The sequence below is a fragment of the Carcharodon carcharias genome, chromosome 11 (assembly GCF_017639515.1).
Source record: "Carcharodon carcharias isolate sCarCar2 chromosome 11, sCarCar2.pri, whole genome shotgun sequence".
Taxonomy (NCBI): Eukaryota; Metazoa; Chordata; class Chondrichthyes; order Lamniformes; family Lamnidae; genus Carcharodon; species Carcharodon carcharias.
In genome coordinates this window covers 61,967,838-61,986,604 of record NC_054477.1, presented here as the reverse complement: position 1 = coordinate 61,986,604, position 18,767 = coordinate 61,967,838, and the positions used below count along the sequence as shown (strand labels likewise).

The 18,767-nt window shown below is 46.2% G+C and overlaps 1 protein-coding gene across 1 annotated transcript in view; it reads right to left on the bottom strand.

The window, feature by feature from the left end:
- LOC121283886 (solute carrier family 35 member F2-like) overlaps positions 1–18,767 on the bottom strand; it is a 90,676-nt gene that overhangs the window by 45,587 nt on the left and 26,322 nt on the right. The gene's annotated exons all lie outside the window — the stretch shown is intronic.

Below are 18,767 nucleotides of genomic sequence, written 5' to 3'. Positions count from 1 at the left end.
AGCCCTTGCCCTGCAGCCCCTTCTCTTCCCTCAGTCCTATCTGGCCCCTTCCCCAGTGGAGCCCATGCAGCACAGTAAAAGCCACATTTGCCTTAACCCTACTGTGGTACCTCTAGAGACTTGCTTTGAAGGCCCCCCTGAAACCAATGTGGTACAGCCTATGAAGCCTGGCACTGACCCCCGCGAGCACTGTGTGAAGTAAGGAATGCAAACTCACCACAAGGTCAGTAGCAAAGTGCAGGTCACCAGCTGCATGTCATTTATAAATCCTGTTGTGAAACATGTCATTCTAACAGCACGCTGAAGTGGGGCCTTATGGGATGCTGATTTACACTAATGATATTTGTAACATTCAGCAGCAGGAAACATGGCCCACCATTGATGACTGAAGTGCACAACCACTTCCACACTTTACAGATTCGTAAAACCGGTTTTGGGCCTTTCATAAGACTTTGCTCTCATGCCTGCCATGACGCTGCTGCTATTGGGAGCGAAAAATCCTGACCCAAGAGCGTACTGGACCCGCTTCAAATACCTGCAGTTATCTAAGCATCAGTGTCAATGAAGACTGCGGCTCTCAAGGGAGGCCAACAATGATTTATGCATTGTGATGCAGATTGAGCTGCAACCCGTGGTCCTCTGTGGACACCCAAAGTCTGTGGGCCTGAAGTTCACCATGGCAATGAATGTTTATGCATCTGGCACTTTCCAGCGATCCACTGGAAACATGTGTCCCAGGCAGCAGACCATCGTTACATCAAGGGGGTGATCAATGCCTTGTTCATGAGGGCCAGGGTCTATGTGAGCCATTGAGCTGACCCTGACAGCCAGTCGGAGAGCTCATTGGCTTTGGGGCCATCGCTGAATTGCCTCAGTTGCAAGGCATTATTAAATGCACCCATGTGGCCATCAAGGCTCCCCCAGACCCAGGAGCAGCCTTTATTAACAGGAAAGACTTACATTCCATCAACATCCAACTGGTCTGCAAACATTGAAAATGGATCCTTCAGGTGTGTGCATAGTTCCCAGGAAGCAACCATGATGCCTACATACTTCGACAGTCCCAGGTGCCAGATCTGTTCCAGCCCCCATGCACCTTTAGGGATGGATCCTCAGAGAGCAGGGCTACCCTTTGAAGACGTGGCTATTCATAGATGTACTCATGCACTGCAGCAGAAGAGGGGTACAATATGTACCACTGATTCAGCCAAGCAATGAGATTCAGGTGCCTGGATCAATCCGATGGAGCCCTTCAGTGTTTCCCAGCAAGGGTCTCTCGTATCATGGGTGGTCTGCTATGCTCTGGACAGTCTAGCACTGCAGAGGGGGGAGGCCTTGCATCAGGAGGACACAGTTGCATGCCAATGTTTATGCGAAGAGAAGGGGGTGAGTAAGAGGGACAGAATGATGAGCCCTTTGCACCGGAGGCAAGGGGTATTGGGAGACACCCAAGGGAGGCTCAGGATAATCACATTCATACCCTCTTCGGCAACCTGATGCCCTTCAAATGCCTGAATAATAAAGACTCAGCATCACATTGTATCACCCTCCATCGCACTGCACCTGGCTCTGCACATGCACTGACACAGTTGAAGGGCTGATCAAGCTCAGCCTACCTCAACACTGGGACCGCGTTGTGGGGGCAAGGCAACAATAAATGTATAAACTATCAGTATCAGCAACTATGAAATACTTTTATTGGAGCTATCCTTTCAAACCTTAACGATTGCAAAATTCAAACACGCATGAACCCCTAGTGGATCTAGGTGCTCTTCTTAATGAGTGCACTAATGAGTGCATAGACTTGGTGCTCCTCTTGTGTTTCCAGCTGAGGTGGAGGCAGACTTCTGATTGACCTGCCGCATGGCCTGGGATGACCTTGGGGGCTGTCCTCTAGCTGCCTGAGGCCTGGAGGGCCCCAGTGTGCTGAGGGGCTCCTGCACAGGTGCACAATCCTCCTATGTCACTGTAGTTCCTGGAAGTGCTGAGGTCACTGGCAGAGGGACTGAGGAGCCACTGTCCACCTAGGGAGTACCCTGAGAGGAGCCCACAGGAGCAGAAGTCAACCGCTCGTCCTTTCTTACAAAGCACACTTGTACCTCTCTGCTGACCAGAGAAGGACAAGGACCTGGTAGAGGCTCCAGGAATCTTAACCCATTCTCATTTGGCCACTGCTACAGAGCTCGTGGACAGGGTGATAGGATGCAGGTCAGCGTGCATCTCGGGCATCCACTGACTGCTCTGCTGGATCTGGCTCTCCATGAGAGTTGCCAGCCTCATGACGAAGGAAGTCATGCATGCCCATTCCTGAGACATGGCAACACTCATGACCTGGATGAACTCTTCCATCATCCGTGTATCGCTGCACATAACCTCTAGCAGCTGGGGCAGATATTCCCTTAGCTTTGCAACAGGTTCCATGTTACCAACTCTAGAGGCCTATTATCAACCTCCCACTTCCTCTGACTGACAGAGGCTTCAGCTGTCACTGCCTCCATCAGCTACTCATGCATGTCTGTGATGTGCCCAGCAGCTTGTAAACCTGAATCTAATCGCAAACACATACCCACTGACGTCAAAGTGTCTGCTAGTGGAGAGTGCAGAGGAAAGATGTGACACTGCACCCATTGAGGATTCCTCATCCTCCTCCTTAATGGTGGACGGATGGCCTCCCCCAAGTCTCAGCAGCTGCCTGTCCTTCCGGAGTGCAGAGACCCGCATGAGATGGCAGTGAGGGGCTGAGGGCTTTATATCACTTCCTCTCATCCATGCCTGCTATGGATCTCCATATATCCAATGGCAGACATATGAGCTCGATGTTTCCTCACTCTCTTGGTTTGGCACTCCAGTCTCGCCATCCTGTGTGGCCACCCTGCCAGTCAGCCTGTTCCAGAACCTCATCTTCTATTGGTATCAGTGATTTAATATCGGGGATTCCTGCAATGATCTTGGATCTCTGTCTCTTTATACTTATGGGTCCATTTATCCTGCAGGCAGAAGGAAAGACAATGAGCTTCCACAGAAAGATTAGTACATCTTTTATGCATGTGCATCTCTTTGGCCCATTATGTGAGCTCCTGAGTGCCTCCTCCATGCGTCCAGTTTCACAGGATGTGGAATGGATCAGCAAAGATAGATCATAAGACCATAAGACCATAAGACATAGGAGCAGAAATTAGGCCATTTGGCCCATCGAGTCTGCTGTGCCATTCAATCATGGCTGATAGGTTTCTCAACCCCATTCTCCCGCTTTCTCCCTGTAACCTTTGATCCCCTTACCAATCAAGAACCTATCTATCTCAGCCTTAAATACACTCAATGACCTGGCCTCCACAGCCTTCTGTGGCAATGAATTCCATAGATTCACCACTCTCTGGCTAAAGAAGTTTCTCCTCCTCTCTGTTCTAAAAAGTCTTCCCTTTACTCTGAGACTATGCCCTCGGGTCCTAGTCTCTCCTACTAATGGAAACATCTTCTCCACATCCACTCTATCCAGGCCTTTCAGTAAGTTTCAATCAGATCCCCCCTCATCCTCCTAAGCTCCATCGAGTATAGACCCAGAGTCCTCAAACATTCCTCATATGTTAAGCCTTTCATTCCTGGGATCGTTCTCGTGAACCTCCTCTGGACCCTCTCCAGGGCCGCACATCCTTCCTGAGATACGGGACCCAGAATTGTTCACAATATTTTAAATGTGGTCTGACCAGAGCCTTATAAAGCCTCAGCAGCACATCCCTGCTTTTATATTCTAGTCCTCTCGAAATAAATTCCAACATTGCATTTGCCTTCCTAACTACCGACTCAACCTGCAAGTTAACCTTAAGAGAATCCTGGACTAGGTCTCCCAAGCCCCTTTGCACTCTAGATTTCTGAATTCTCTCCCCATTTAGAAAATAGTCTACGCCTCTATTCTTCCTACCAAAGTGCATGACCTCACACTTCCCCACATTGTATTCCATCTGCCACTTCTTTGCCCATTCTCCTAACCTGTCCAAATCCTTCTGCAGCCTCCCAGCCTCCTCAATACTACCTGTCCCTCCACCTATCTTTGTATCATCTGCAAACTTAGCCAGGATACCCTCAGTTTCTTCACCTAGATCATTAATGTATAAAGTGAAAAGTTGTGGTCCCAACACTGACCCCTGTGGAACTCCATTAGTCACCGGCCGCCATCTTGAGAAGGACGCCCTTATCCCCATTCTCTGCCTCCTGCCAGACAGCCAATCTTCTATCCATGCTGGTACCTTGCCTCTAACACCATGAGCTCTTATCTTACTGAGCAGCCTCCTGTGCGGCACCTTGTCAAAGGCTTTCTGGAAATCCAAGAAGATAACGTCCATTGGCTCTTCTTTGTCTAACTTGCTCGTTACCTCCTCAAAGAATTCTAACAGATTTGTCAGGCATGACCTCCCCTTGATGAAACCATGCTGACTTTGCCCAATTTTACCATGCACTTCCAAGTATTCTGAAATCTCATCCTTAATAATGGACTCTAAAATCTTACCAACGACCAAGGTCAGGCTAATTGGCCTGTAATTTCCCGTCTTTTGCCTCACTCCCTTCTTAAACAGGGGGGTTACATTAGCAATTTTCCAGTCCTCTGGGACCCTCCCTGACTCCAGTGATTCCTGAAAGATCACCACTAACACCTCCACTATCTCTTCAGCTATCTCCTTCAGAACTCTGGGGTGTAATCCAGCTGGTCCAGGTGATTTATCCACCTTCAGACCTTTCAGTTTTCCTAGCACCTTCTCCTTGGTAATAGCCGCCATACTCACCTCTGCCCCCTGACTCTCTTGAACTTTGGGGATGTTACTCATGTCTTCCACCTATTCAGTTCCTCCGCCATTTCTTTGTTCCCACTACTACTTCTCCAGCGTCATTTTCCAGAGGCCCAATGTCTACTTTTGCCTCTCTCTTACCCTTTATATGTCTAAAAATCTCTTACAATCTTCTTTTATATTACTGGCTAATTTACCCTCATATTTAATCTTCTCCCTCCTTATTTCTTTTTTAGTTGTCCTCTGTTGGTCTTTGTAGGCTTCCCAATCCCCTGGTTTCCCACTGCTCTTTGCCGCATTGTATGCTTTCTCTTCAGCTTTTATGCTGTCCCTGACTTCCCTTGTCAGCCATGGTTGCCTCGTCCTCCCTTTAGTGTGCTTCTTCTTCCTAGGGATGAATTTTTGCTGTGTCTCCCAAATTACTCCCAGAAACTCCTGCCATTGCTGTTCCACTGTCTTTCTTGTTAGGTTCATCTCCCAGTCAACTCTGGCCAGCTCCTCCCTCATGCCTCTGTCGTTGCCTTTATTCAACCGTTACATCTGATTCCAGCTTTTTCCTCTCAAATTGCAGGGTAAATTCTAACATATTATGGTCGCGTCCTCCTAAGGGTTCCTTCACTTTAAGCTCCCTTATCAAATCTGCCTCATTACACATCACTAAATCTAGAATTGCCTGTTCCCTAATGGGCTCCACCACAAGCTGCTCCAAAAAGCCATCTCGTAGACATTCCACAAATTCCTTTTCTTGGGATCCACTAACAACCTGATTTTCCCAGTCTACCTGCATATTGAAATCCCCCATGATCACTGTAACCTTGCCTTTCTTACACGCCTTTTCTATCTCCTGGTGTATCTTGTGCCCCACATCCTGACTACTGTTTGGAGGCCTGTACATAACTCCCATTAAGGTTTTTTTACCTTTGCGATTCCTCAACTCTACCCACACAGATTCTACATCATCTGACCCTACGTCGTTTCTTGCTATCGATTTAATTTCACTTCTTACTAACAAAGCAACCCCACCCCCTCTGCCAACCTGCCTATCTTTTTGATAGGATGTATATCCTTGGATATTTAGCTCCCAGTCCTGATCCCCTTGCAGCCATGTCTCCGTGATGCCCACCACATCATATCTGCCAATTTCAATCTGCGCCACAGGCTTATTTACCTTATTTCGTATACTGCGTGCATTCAGATACAACACCTTCAGTCCTGTATTTCCTGTCCCCTTTCTCATTGTCGTCCCTTTATCTGATGTGCTTGAAGTTAGATTCCTAGCCCTTTCCAAATACTCTGTCCTATTTTGTGTTCTGGAGAATTTAATAGCCTCTCCTGGGCTCTCCTTTCTTTTCAGTTTTTTCATAATTTTCCATGAAGTTGAATCCACCCGCCCCCCCCCTCCACCCACCCCACACACTAACCTGTTGCTTTGTTTCCCATTAATCATACTTCTTGGAGTTTTACCCTTCCCTTCCCCCCCAACTTTCTAGTTTAAAGTCCTGTTGACCACCCTATTTACCCTTTTCACTAGAACATTGGTCCCAGATCGGTTCAGGTGGAGACCGTCCCAATGGGACAGATCCCTCCTGTTCCAATACTGATGCCAGTGCCCCATGGAATGGAACCCCTCTTTCCCGCACCACTCCTTTAGCCACGTGTTTACTTCCCTTATTCTCGCGTCCTTATGACAATTTGCACGTGGCTCGGGTAGTAATCTGGAGATTTTAGCCCTTAAGGACCTGTTCTTTAATTTAGTTCCTAGTTCCTGATCATCCCCAAACAGGTCCTCTTTCCCAGTCTTACCTATGTTATTTGTCCCGACGTGGACCACAACAACTGGATCCTCCCCCTTCCTCTCCAATATCCTTTCAAGCCGGTCAGAGATGTCCCTCACCCTGGCACCGGGCAGGCAACATTCCATGTGGGCCTCTCGATCCTGCTTACAAAGGAAGCTATCAGTTCCCCTAATTATAGAATCCCCTACAACTACCACTTGTCTTTTTGCTCCCCCCTCTTGAATGGCCTCCTGTGCCACGGTGCCATGGTCAGCTGGCTCATCCTCCCTACAGCCCTGTTCCTCATCCACACAGCGAGCAAGTACCTTGTACCTGTTGGACAAGGTCAAGAGCTGAGGCTCCTCTGTTCCTGAACACAGGATCCCCCTACCTGCCTCACTTGCAGTCACAACCTGCTGACCCTGACCACTGACCGAATTTGAGGTACTTAATCTACCAGGTGTAACCGCCTCCTGAAACAAAGCGTCCAGGTAACTCACCCCTCCCGAATGTGGTGCAGCATCTGGAGCTCGGACTCCAGCTCATCAATTCTGAGCCGGAATTCCTCCAGCAACCAACACTTGCTGCAGATGTGGTCACTGCGGCTCACAATGGGATCTGCCAGCTCCCACATCATACAGCTACAGCACATCACCTGCCCAGCCATCTCGACTTAGTTAATTAATTTATTAATTAACTTGCAGTGTTTTTTTTTCAAATTTGGACCAACCAGGTCACAGCTTTCTTGTGATGTTACATTTTCAGTTTTGGCTTCAGTTACTCTGTGCCCCAAGGTCACCACTCCAGTGCTCCTCCCTCCGAGTCTGCTCCCAGGATTTACTCACCAATCAGCTGCTTTTTCTTTAAAATCCACTTTCAGAAGAGTGTCCCTCACAGGTCTGGTGCACTCCTGAAGGCACTGCCTCTTCCTCTCTCTTTTTTTTAAGTTTGAGGAGGAAGGGATGGAAACACTACAACAGTGTAATGTTTGGGGCTATTCTGTTCTTTGACAGTGGGTCCTCCTCGATTCCCTCCTGAGTCACGGTGTCTGTGGCGACTTCTCCCAGAATGCTTCAGTCACTTCTCATCAGCGCCCTCTGTTGGATGCTCTTCCTCCTGTTGAGTGCAAAAGTCCTTCTCCTCGATTCCCTCCTGAGTCGCGGTGTCTGCGGCAACTTCTCCCAGAATGCTTTAGTCACTTCTCACCAGTGCCCTGTGTTGGCTGTTGCCTAGATACTGCTGTCCATCATACGACAGCAGGTGCTGGTGCTCCTCCTTGCCAATGCCTGGTTGGTCACTCCATCCCCATGAAGCACACCATCTCATGTTGCCACATGCAAGCCCCAAAGAGGAGAGTCAAATGTAGGACTTACCTTGGCAGAGCAGAGGAGGGCATTGACCCTTATGTGGCACTGCACTCAGGATTGGAGGTGACCCCCACAGCTGCTGGCCTCCTCTGTTATCTTCATCTCGGGTTCTTTGCTCAGGTAAGAGGGTCTGATCTTGCCATCCCTTGGGAAGAGAAGCTCCTGCCTTTCCTTTGCAGCTTGGAGGAGATCCTGCAGGAAGGCATCACTGAACCAAAGGGGGGCATGTGATGTCTTCCTTCTAGCGTGTTTCCTGCACCCTCCTGGTCCTCTCCTTGACTCCCCCATTGAGCCACAAGTCTTCCATTGGATTGCACAATGGTCAATCTTCAGGTTGGATAGGTCCACTCTGTAGGAAGTGCCCTCTATGGAGTGCTGCTGTGCTGTTTGTAGCGTGCAAGGCTGGACTGAATGCAGGCTGGCCGGCCTTTAAAAAATGGCACCAGGGCCTGTCTCCATATCAGGGAGATTGGCGCCTTGTGGTCTGATCCCACTCCAGCATTGATCGGCCTCGGACCTCCAGGCTGGCTGCTGCATGATCACGGTCGGCTGGCCACATTTCTCCTGTGCGGTGACGGCACTCACTTCTGGGTCACTCACCCAGTGTGTGAGAACTCTGACTGGTGTTTTTCTGCAATAGCTGAGTTCAGTTAACTCCACATCGATCTTGGGTTCTCCCTGGTCTACAGGTCTCACTATGTATACTAAATACTATGTATTTTCCAACGTGAACCAAAAAAGTACTTTTTATGTTTCAAGTTCATCTAATTATTGACAACATAGGGTATGTGGCACTTTAATAGTGGGAAACACCCACTATTTACCCTGCATATTTCATCGAAAACCACTGCAGAATTTACCAAAGTTCTCTACTGATTTCCGCCAACACCTATGACTGGACTCTTCAAAGTAAGATTATACTTTGAACTTTTACAGTTTACAGATCATCAAACATGATAAATCATTGATAAAGATCTATTTCAGCTTTTCTTCTAAGATTTCATTGATTTTAGAAGGAAAAAAATAAAGACAAAAATTAACAATAACTAGTTCAGCAACTTCAAGAAAAATGCTATCTTTTTCTTTGTAGTTAAAAGACTTGAAAAGCTATTTGTATAATGAACTAGTAGAATGTAAGAAGTCTAATTTAATCAACACCTGTTCAAAATTTAATTCCAGTAATCAGATCAGATTGTTGCAATCCAGTTTAATTGAACTGCGTGTTCAGATAATGAGAAAAGTTCCTTTGTAAAATCCAAAAGAATGACATTGATCAATCAGAATCTTAAAGCATTTCTGTTTTATTCCAATGCCATCAAGTCCCATGCCCAGGTCTCTAATGCCTAAATGGGCCTGCTCACAAAAATGGTAAGAGAGGATAACTAAACATTGGAAATCAGTGATAAAAACAAAAAAACTGCGGATGCTGGAAATCCAAAACAAAAACAGAATTACCTGGAAAAACTCAGCAGGTCTGGCAGCATCGGCGGAGAAGAAAAGAGTTGACGTTTCGAGTCCTCATGACCCTTCGACAGAACTGTTCTGTCGAAGGGTCATGAGGACTCGAAACGTCAACTCTTTTCTTCTCCGCCGATGCTGCCAGACCTGCTGAGTTTTTCCAGGTAATTCTGTTTTTGTATTGGAAATCAGTGTTTGTTTTCCACAATCAGAATACAGTGTAAATGTATAGATAGAAATTAATGGTCATTTGTCTATTAGCAGTAAAAATCAATTTTAAAATATAAGCTATCTTTTGACAGGTATATTCTCCAATTTTCAGTCATTCTCCCTCATCAGAAAAATAGGTAGGCCTGGACGCTTTTTTAGATTTATTCCTGGGATATGGGCAACACTAGCAACACCACATTTATTGCCCATTGGTTTCTGTGAGATGGTTGTGGTGGCCTTGATCTGCTGCAGTCTTTGTGGTGATAGATCTCCCACAATAGTATTATGTGAGGTATTCAAGGATTTTGACCCAGTGTTGATGAAGGATTAGTGGTGCATTTGCAAATCAGAACATGTGCAAATTAAAAGGAAATTTATGTAACCTGATGCAAATATGATGTTGTTGTTCCCTTCTCAATATTACACATCACAAGTTTGGGAGCTGATTTTGACGTTTGGTGAGTTGCTGCAGTGCGACCCATAAATCATTGATGCAGCAGCCTCATTACACCTGTTGTGGAGGGGTTGCATGTTGAGAACAGTAGAAATTGTGCAAATCAAGCGAATTAATTTTGTGGATGGAGTTGAACTTCTTAAATGTTGATACAGCTGAACCATCCAGCCAAGTGGTGAGTATTCCATCACACTCTGGACTTAACATATAGATGCAGATGAAGCTCTGAGGGATCAGGAGCTAAGTCAATTACAGGAAGTCCTCACTTACTGTCATTAATTTGTTCTTAGAAATCGTGACATGCAAAACAATGGTGTGTGAAACGAGGCTGTGCAAAACATAATTTCCAGTAAATGCAATGTCATAATTGGGGGTTACATTCCTGGGAGAAGGCTTTTTGAATGTACATTTCCATACAAACATGTATATTAACATAATGAAGTTAAGATGTAGAAAATACCAACGATAAATTCATTCTACCATAAGAAAGCTAAAAAAAACATAAAGTTTGGCTACTCACCAAGCTGTGAAGCCTTGTCTCATTTAGGAGAATGGATGTGATTGTGGAGGTGGATTTTACTGGAAGTTAGTAGGACTTTTTGGAGGGCCATTAGAAGGGGTTTTTGAGGATTATTCATAGGAGTCTGCAGCATCCTTTGAAGGAATCTTTGAAGTGGGACTTTAAAATAATTTTTCCAGTAACAGCTGCACTTTTGCTTTTTTCTTTTCACGTTTCATTGTGGAGCTCTCTACAACAGTTGATTGCATTGTTAATGCTTCAGTTCACTCTTGCACTGTGCTCTCTGGCAGGGTCTGCTTCATCAAAGATGGCCAAGGCTGAAGCATTTCCAACCATCTTCAGCCAAAAGTGCCGAGCAGATAATCCATCTCAGCCTCCTCCTGATGTCCCCAGCTTCACAGATGCCAGTCATCAACCAATTCGATTCACTCCATGTGATATCAAGAAACAGCTTAACACACTAGATACTGCAAGGGCTCTGGACCTTGAAAACATCCCAGCAAAAGTTCTGAAGACTTGTGCTCCAGAACTAGCCGCGCATCTATCCAAGTTGTCCCAGTACAGCGAAAACACTGGCATCTACCCAACAAGGAGGACAATTTCCCAGGCAAGTCCTGTCCACAAAAGACAAAACAAATCCAATCCAACCAATTACCAGCCCTTCAATCTACTCTCCACCATCAGTAAAGTGATGGATGGTCTCCACCATCAGTAAAGTGATGGATAGCGTCATTGACAATGCTAGCAAATGGCACTTATGCAGCAATAACCTGCTCAATGATGCTCAGTTTGCATTCTACTAGGGCCAAAAAGCTCCTGGCCTCATTGCAGTCTTGGTCCAAATATGTACAAAATAGCTGAACTCAAGTAGTGAGGTGAGCAGCTGTCCTTGACATCAAGGCAGCATTTGACCTAATGTGGTATCAAGGAGCCCTAGCAAAACTGGAGTCAATGGGAATCAGGGGGAAAACTCTCCACTGGCTGAAGTAATACCAAAGGAACTGTTGGAGGTCAATCATCTCAGTCCCAGGGCTTCGCTGCAGGAGTTCCTCAGGGTAGTGTCCTCGGCCCAACCATCTTCAGCTGCCTCACCAATGTCCTTCCCTCCTTCATAATATCAGAAATGGAAATGTTCACTGATGATTGCACAATGTTTAGCACCATTCACGACTCCACAGATAATGAAGCAGTCCATGCCCATATGTCACAAAACCCTGTGCAACATTCAGGCTCAGGCTGATAATTGGCAAGTAACATTTACACCACACAAGTGCCAGGCAATGACCATTTCCAACAAGAAATAATCTAACAATCACTCCTTGGCATTCAATTGCATTACCATCACTGAATCCCCCCACTATCAACATCCTGGGGGTTACCATTGATGAGACACGGAACTGGACAAGCCATATAAATACTATGGCTACAAGAGCAGGTCAGAGGCTAGGAATTCTGGGCCAGTAACTCACCTCCTGACTCCCCAAAACCTGTCCACCATCTACAATGCACAAGTCAGGAGTGTGACGGAATCCTCTCCACTTGCCTGGATGAGTGCAGCTTGCACAACACTCAAGAAACTTAACACCATCTAGGACAAAGCAGCCCACTTGATTGGCATCCCATCCACTAACTTAAACATTAACTCCCTCTGCCACCGATGCACAGTAGCAGCAGTACATACCATTTGCAAGATGCACAGCAGCAACTCACCACGACGCCTTCGACAGCACCTTTCAAACTGCGACCCTTACTACCTAGAAGGACAAGGGCAGCACATGCGTGGGAACACCACCACCTGCATGTTCCCCTCCATCCACATGCCATCCTGACTTGGAAGTATTTTGCCATTCCTTCATTGTTGCTGGGCCAAAATCTGAAAATCCCTCCTTAAAGCACTGTGGGTGTACCTACATCACATGGACTGCAGCAGTTCATGAAGGCGCCCAACTAGCACCTTCTCAAGGGCAATTAGGGATGGACAATAAACGTTAGTCTAGCCAGCAATGCCCACATCCCGTGAAATAATTTTAAAAATCTCAGAGGGTGGTGAATCTTTGAAATTCTCCACCCCAGAAGGCCGTGGAGGCCCAGTCATTAAATATAGTCAAGACAGAGATTGATAGATTGCTAGATATTAAAGATATCAAGGGATATGGGGATACTGCAGGAAAATGGTGTTGAGGTGAAGGCAGTGAATGTTGAAGGTGGTCGATGGAGTGCCAATCAGGCAGGCTGCTTTGTCCTGGATGATGTCAAGCTTCGTGAGTGTTGTTGGAGCTGCACTCATCCAGGCAAATGCAGCATATTCCATCACAATCCTGACTTGTACCTTGTAGGTGTTGGACAAGCTCTGGGGAGTCAGGAGTGAGTTACTTGCTGCAGGATTCCCAGACACTATCATCTCTTGTAGTCACATTATTTATATGGCTGGTCCAATTCAGTTTCTGGTCAATGGTAACTCCCCCAGGTTGTTGATAGTGGGGATTCAATGATGGCAATGCCATTAAATGTCAAGGGGCGATGGTTAGATTCTCTCTTGTTGGAGATGATCATTGCCTGGCACATGTGTGGTGTGAATGTTACTTGCCACTTATCAGCCAAGCCTAAATGTTGTCCAGGTCTTGCTACATCTGGACATGGACTGCTTCAGTGTCTGAGGAGTCGCGAATGGTGCTGAACATTGTGCCATCATCAGCGAACATCCCCACTTCTGACCTTATCATGGAGGGAAGGTCATTGATGAAGCAGCTGAAAATTCTTGGGTCTAGGACATTACGCTGAGGAACTCCTGCAGTTATGTCCTGGGACTGAAACGATTGAAGAAATTCCTCCTCATCTCAGTTCTAATTGGCCTTCCTCTTATTCTGAGACTGTGTCCCCTGGTTCTAGATGCTGCCCCCCCACCACCCCCCCCCAACCCCGATCCCCAACCCACCGCCCCACAGCCTGGGGAAACATCCTTCTTCCTGCATCAACTTGTAAGAATTTTGTATGCTTCAATGAGATTATCTCTCATTATTTTAAACTCTAGAGAGTATAAGCCCATTATCTTTAATCTCTCCTCACAGGACAAACCCTTCATCTCAGGGATCAGTCTGGAAAACCTTTGTTGTGCTCCCTCAATGACAAGCATACCCTTCCTTGGGTAAGGAAACCAAAACTGTACACAATACTCCAAGTGCAATCTCAGCAAGGCTCTATACAATTGCAACAAGACTTCTTTACTCCTGTACTCAAATCCTCTTGCAATAAAGGCCAACATACCATTTACCTTCCTAGTTGCTTACTGCAACTGCATCTTAGCTTTCAATGACTTTGAACATCACACCCAGCTCCCTTTGGACATCAACACTTCCCAATACCTCACCACTTAAGAAATATTCTATATTTCTGTTTTTCCTACCAAAGTGGATATCTTCACATTTATCCACTTTATATTTCATCTGCTGTGTTTTTGTCCACTCACTTAGCCTGTCTAAATCCCCACGCAGCCTCTTTGCATCCTCCTCACAACTCACATTCCCACCTAGTTTTGTGTTATCAGCAAACTTGGAAATATTATATGTGGTCCCCTTATCCAAATCATTGATATAGATTGTGAAAAGTTGGGACAAACACTGATCCTTGCAGTACTCCACTGGTCATCGCCTGCCATCCTGAGAATGATCCATTTGTTCCTATTCTCTGTTTTCTGTCTGTTAACCAATTTTTGGCCCAACGCCAGTATATCACCCCCAATCCCAGGTGCTCTAATTTTGCTTACTAACCTTCTATGTGGGGCCTTATCGAAAGCCTTCTAAAAATCCAAATACACTGCACCCATTGGTTCTCCCTTATTTATTCTGCCAGTGATATCCTCAAAACCTCTAAAAGCTTTGTCAAACATGATTTCCCTTTCATAAATTAGTGTTAACTCTGCCTAACCCTCCCATTAATTTCTAAGTGTTCAGTTATCATACCCTTTATAATAGATTCTAGCATTTTCCTATGGCTGATGTCAGGCTAATGAGTTTCTAATTTCAATCTTCCCTTTTGTCCTACATGGAACTTGGAGACTGGCAGTCTGGAAAATCCATAGGGCAGGATTTTACACATCAGCGAGCGGGGGCAGGGCCCGTCCACCAATGTGTAAAATGTCACACGGTGGCGTTGGAGGGAACTCCCGACATCAGTGCGCTCCATTTAAATTTTCAGGAAGGCAAGGGCAATGCGAAATCAGCTGTGCACCCACAATGAGGCCATTGACAGTCAATTATGTAATTAAAGGACCTGCCTGTCCAACCTTAATGTTGGCGGGCAGGCCAGGAGCCCCGGCGCAAACTGGAAAAAGCATCCACAGGTGGGATGAGGTTTCATGTAGGTTTTAAAAATTTTTAATAAAGTTTCTGTGAAATTTATGGACATGTCCCAACTCATGTGACATTGTCACATGAGGGGACATGTTAGGGAAATTTTATTTCTCCGTTTTTAGGTTTTTCACATTTACAGTGCGAAAGAACACACTCGATTTTGGGAATCCCTCCCAGCCAGCACAGGAAGCACATAGCGCTTCTGTGCGGAGGTCACGCTGGGCGGGCATAAATTGGCCCGCCCACGTAAAATGGCGCCATGCCCCCGATCGGGGGTGCTGATCAGAAGCGCACCTGTGCGTGCCCGCCCTTCAACATCCCCCCGGACGGGGGGAAAATTCAGCCCATAGTCTTTAGGTTTTGACCCATCCTTAAGCAATGTGGTGTGTGAGTTCCATCAAAGTCTGATGTCCAAATGCCAAAAGTCACATGATTTGCAGCAGTTATCTTAACAGCTTCTTTGAGTGCAACGTTAAAAATATTGACTGAAAGTTCATAACATGACATGCCTGTACTGGGCATGACAGAAGCTTGACGTTGTTAACAGCAGAAGCACTGGGCAGATTTTCAGCTCAGCATGCGGGCACACACCTGCCATGCACGAGTGTGAAATAGCACACGATGAAGCCAGGTGAGCATCCCGATGTCATCACACACTCGCACGATATTTCGGTTGGCAGGCGCGCGCTGGAGTCGGCAGTGTGCACACTGGCTGTTAAGCCCATTAATCAATTAATTAAAATGAAATTTTCCCTGCCCGTCCAACATTACGGTTGGCAGGTGGGCGAATAGGCTAAGTGGCCTTCGCATTTTTCGCAAAAACTAATCCACGGGCGGGATTAAATAACAGTAAAAAATTTTAAATCTCATTTTTAGTATGTCAGAGTCACATGAAGAGACATGTTTTCCTTATTTTTAATGTTAAAAATCTTCAGCTCCCTGAGGCAGCTCTGTGCCTTCAAGGAGCTTTCACTGAGCGCACCCCTGTGCATGTGCGCACTTAAGCGCTCTCGTTCATCCTTCCCCCACCCCAACAGCGCTGAGGTTATCAGCGTGTGTTTCATGATAACTGGCCTTTAATTGGCCAGCCAGCATGAAGTCGCGGTCAGGGCCCAATCATGGCCGGCAGACCATTGGGCGGCCGCTCGAGCCCGCCTGCTGTGCCCGCCCAACAAGGTAAAAATTCTGCCCACCAAGTCAGAACATCTTTATCTATTGGAGGATTTGAATGCAAGAGTGGGGATGGACCATGAGGCAGGACTCTCCTGCTTCGGACAACATGACCTGGGAAAGATAAATGAGAATGGACAGAGAGTACTTGAGCTTTGCCGCTATCAAGAGCTTTGTGTAGCTAACAACTCCATGTCACAGGATGTCCTGGAAACATCCAAGATCAGGGCATTGGCACCATCTGGATCTGATCACCACCAGACATGACTCTCCAAGCAGCATTCTCAGCAAATGCAGCAACCACAGAGCTGGCTGTGATACAGATCACTCCCTGTTGTGCACCACAGTTACGATGCAACCTTTGAAGATTTATCATTCAAAGCAGAAATGCCATCCTCGTATTAAATGACAGCCATACTGCCTACCCAGATAAAAAGCAACATTACCTCAGCTCTGGAGCAGGTGCACTCAGGCACTCCCACACCTGAGTGCAGAAGCAAAATGGAGCATACTTCAAAATACCATCTACAATATCACATTCTCAACACATGGGAAACAAGCATGAGAAAATGCTGACTGGTTCGAGGCTAACATCACTCTGTGATGGAACCTGTCGATGAAACCAAGCGGTGCACTCTCATTAATTACAAGAGAGATCTGAGCACGAAGACTCTGACTGCACCAAGAGCCACTCGAAGTAATGTCCAACAGGCTGCTAGGGAGTGCACCAACTTTGCCAGAATTTACAGATGTCCTTCAACACAGGAAATTCTAGAGGCTTGTATGAATGTATCAAAAAAGCAACAGGTTCGCCAACAAAGGGAACGGCTCAACTGAAATCAAAAGCAGGGGAAGTCACCAGTGACTGCAATGAACAGTTGTAGAGATGGGTGGAGCACTATGTTGTGTTGTACTCTAGGGCAAACATTTTCACTGAGGTAGGCCTAGACACCATAGAAAGTCTGCCTATCGCAGCAGAGCTGGATATTGAACCCACAGTGGAGGAGATTAACAAAGTTATTGATTCGCTTGCCATGGGCAAAACTCCAGGTGCTGATGCTATACCGCATGAACTCATCAAGCACAGGAAACTGGCACTCCTGCAGTATCTACATGAACTTCCCTGTCTCTGCTGGAAGGAGCGGGCAATGCCCCAGGATATGCGTGATGCAAAGATTGTGACCCTGTAGAAGAACAAGGAAAACTGCAGTGATTGCAACAGTGATCAAGGCATCTCCCTGCTAAATATCATGGGAAAAATATTTGCTCATGTTGTCCTTGTCAGACAGCACATCCTGGCTGGACACATCTACCCTGAAACCCAGTGTGGTTTTGAATTGGAACACCTACAACTGACATGATCTTCTCAGTCTGGCAGCTGCAAGAGAAATGCAGTGAACAAAGGAGACCACTGTATATTGCCTTCACTGATCTCATCCAGGCATTTGACCAAGTCAGCATAGGTGGTCTATTTAAGCTGCTGGAGAAAACTCGCTGCCCTGGATAATGTGATCCCCTCTTTCCATGACAACATGATAGGTCGCCTATGATGGGGCAACATCAGAATCCTTTGAGATCTACAGTGGGGTCAAACAGGGTTGTGTTCTAGCACTGACACTCTTTGGCATATTCTTCTCTTCGCTGCTGTCAGATGCTTTCAGGTCATCCACAGAGGGTGTCTGCTTACTACCAGAACTGACAGAAAGCTGTTCAGCCTTGCTCACCTGAGAACCAAGACAAAGGTGTGCCAAGTCCTTATCAGAGAGTTTCTCTACGCTGATGATGTACACAAGCATTCATACTAAGGAATACCTTCAGCAGCAAATGGACAGACTCTGTCACACATATGTTTGACCACCAAAATCAGAAACACAAATGTTATTGTCCAGGATGTTGCAACACAGCCAACCATCAGCATTGACAATGTGATGCTGGAGGTTGTTAATAGTGTACGAACAAAGAACAGGAGTAGGCCACTGGGGCCCTCAAGCCTGTTCCACCATTCAATAAAATCATGGCTGATCTGATTGTAACCTCCAGTCAACCCCCAATAACCTTTCACACCCTTGTTAAGCAAGAATCTACCTAGCTCTGCCTTAAAAATAGTCAAAGATCCAGCTTCCACTGCCTTTTCAGGAAGAGTTCCAAAGCCTCATGACCCTCTGAGAGAAAAACGTTCTCCTCATCTCTGTCTTAAATGAGCAACCCCTTATTTTTAAACCATGACCGTAGTTCCGGATTCTCCCACAAGAGGAAACATCCTTTCCACATCCACTCTGTCAAGACCTCTCATGATCTCAAAGGTTTCGATCAAGTCACCTCTTACTCTTCTAAAGTCCAGTGGGTACAAGCCTAGCCTGTCCAACCTTTCCTCATAAGACAACGCATCCATTCCTGGTATTATTCTAATAAACCTACTCTGAACTGCTTCCAATGCATTAACATCTTTCCTTACATAAGGAGACCAATACTGTACACAGTACTCCAGATGTGGCCTCATCAGTGCCCTATACAACTGAAGCATAACCTCCCTACTTTTGTACTCAATACCCCTCACAATAAATTATAACATTCTATTAGCTTTCCTAATTACTTGCTGTACCTGCATACTAGCCTTTTGTGATTCATGCACTAGAACACCCAGATCCCTCTGCATCTCAGAGCTCAACAATCTCTCACCATT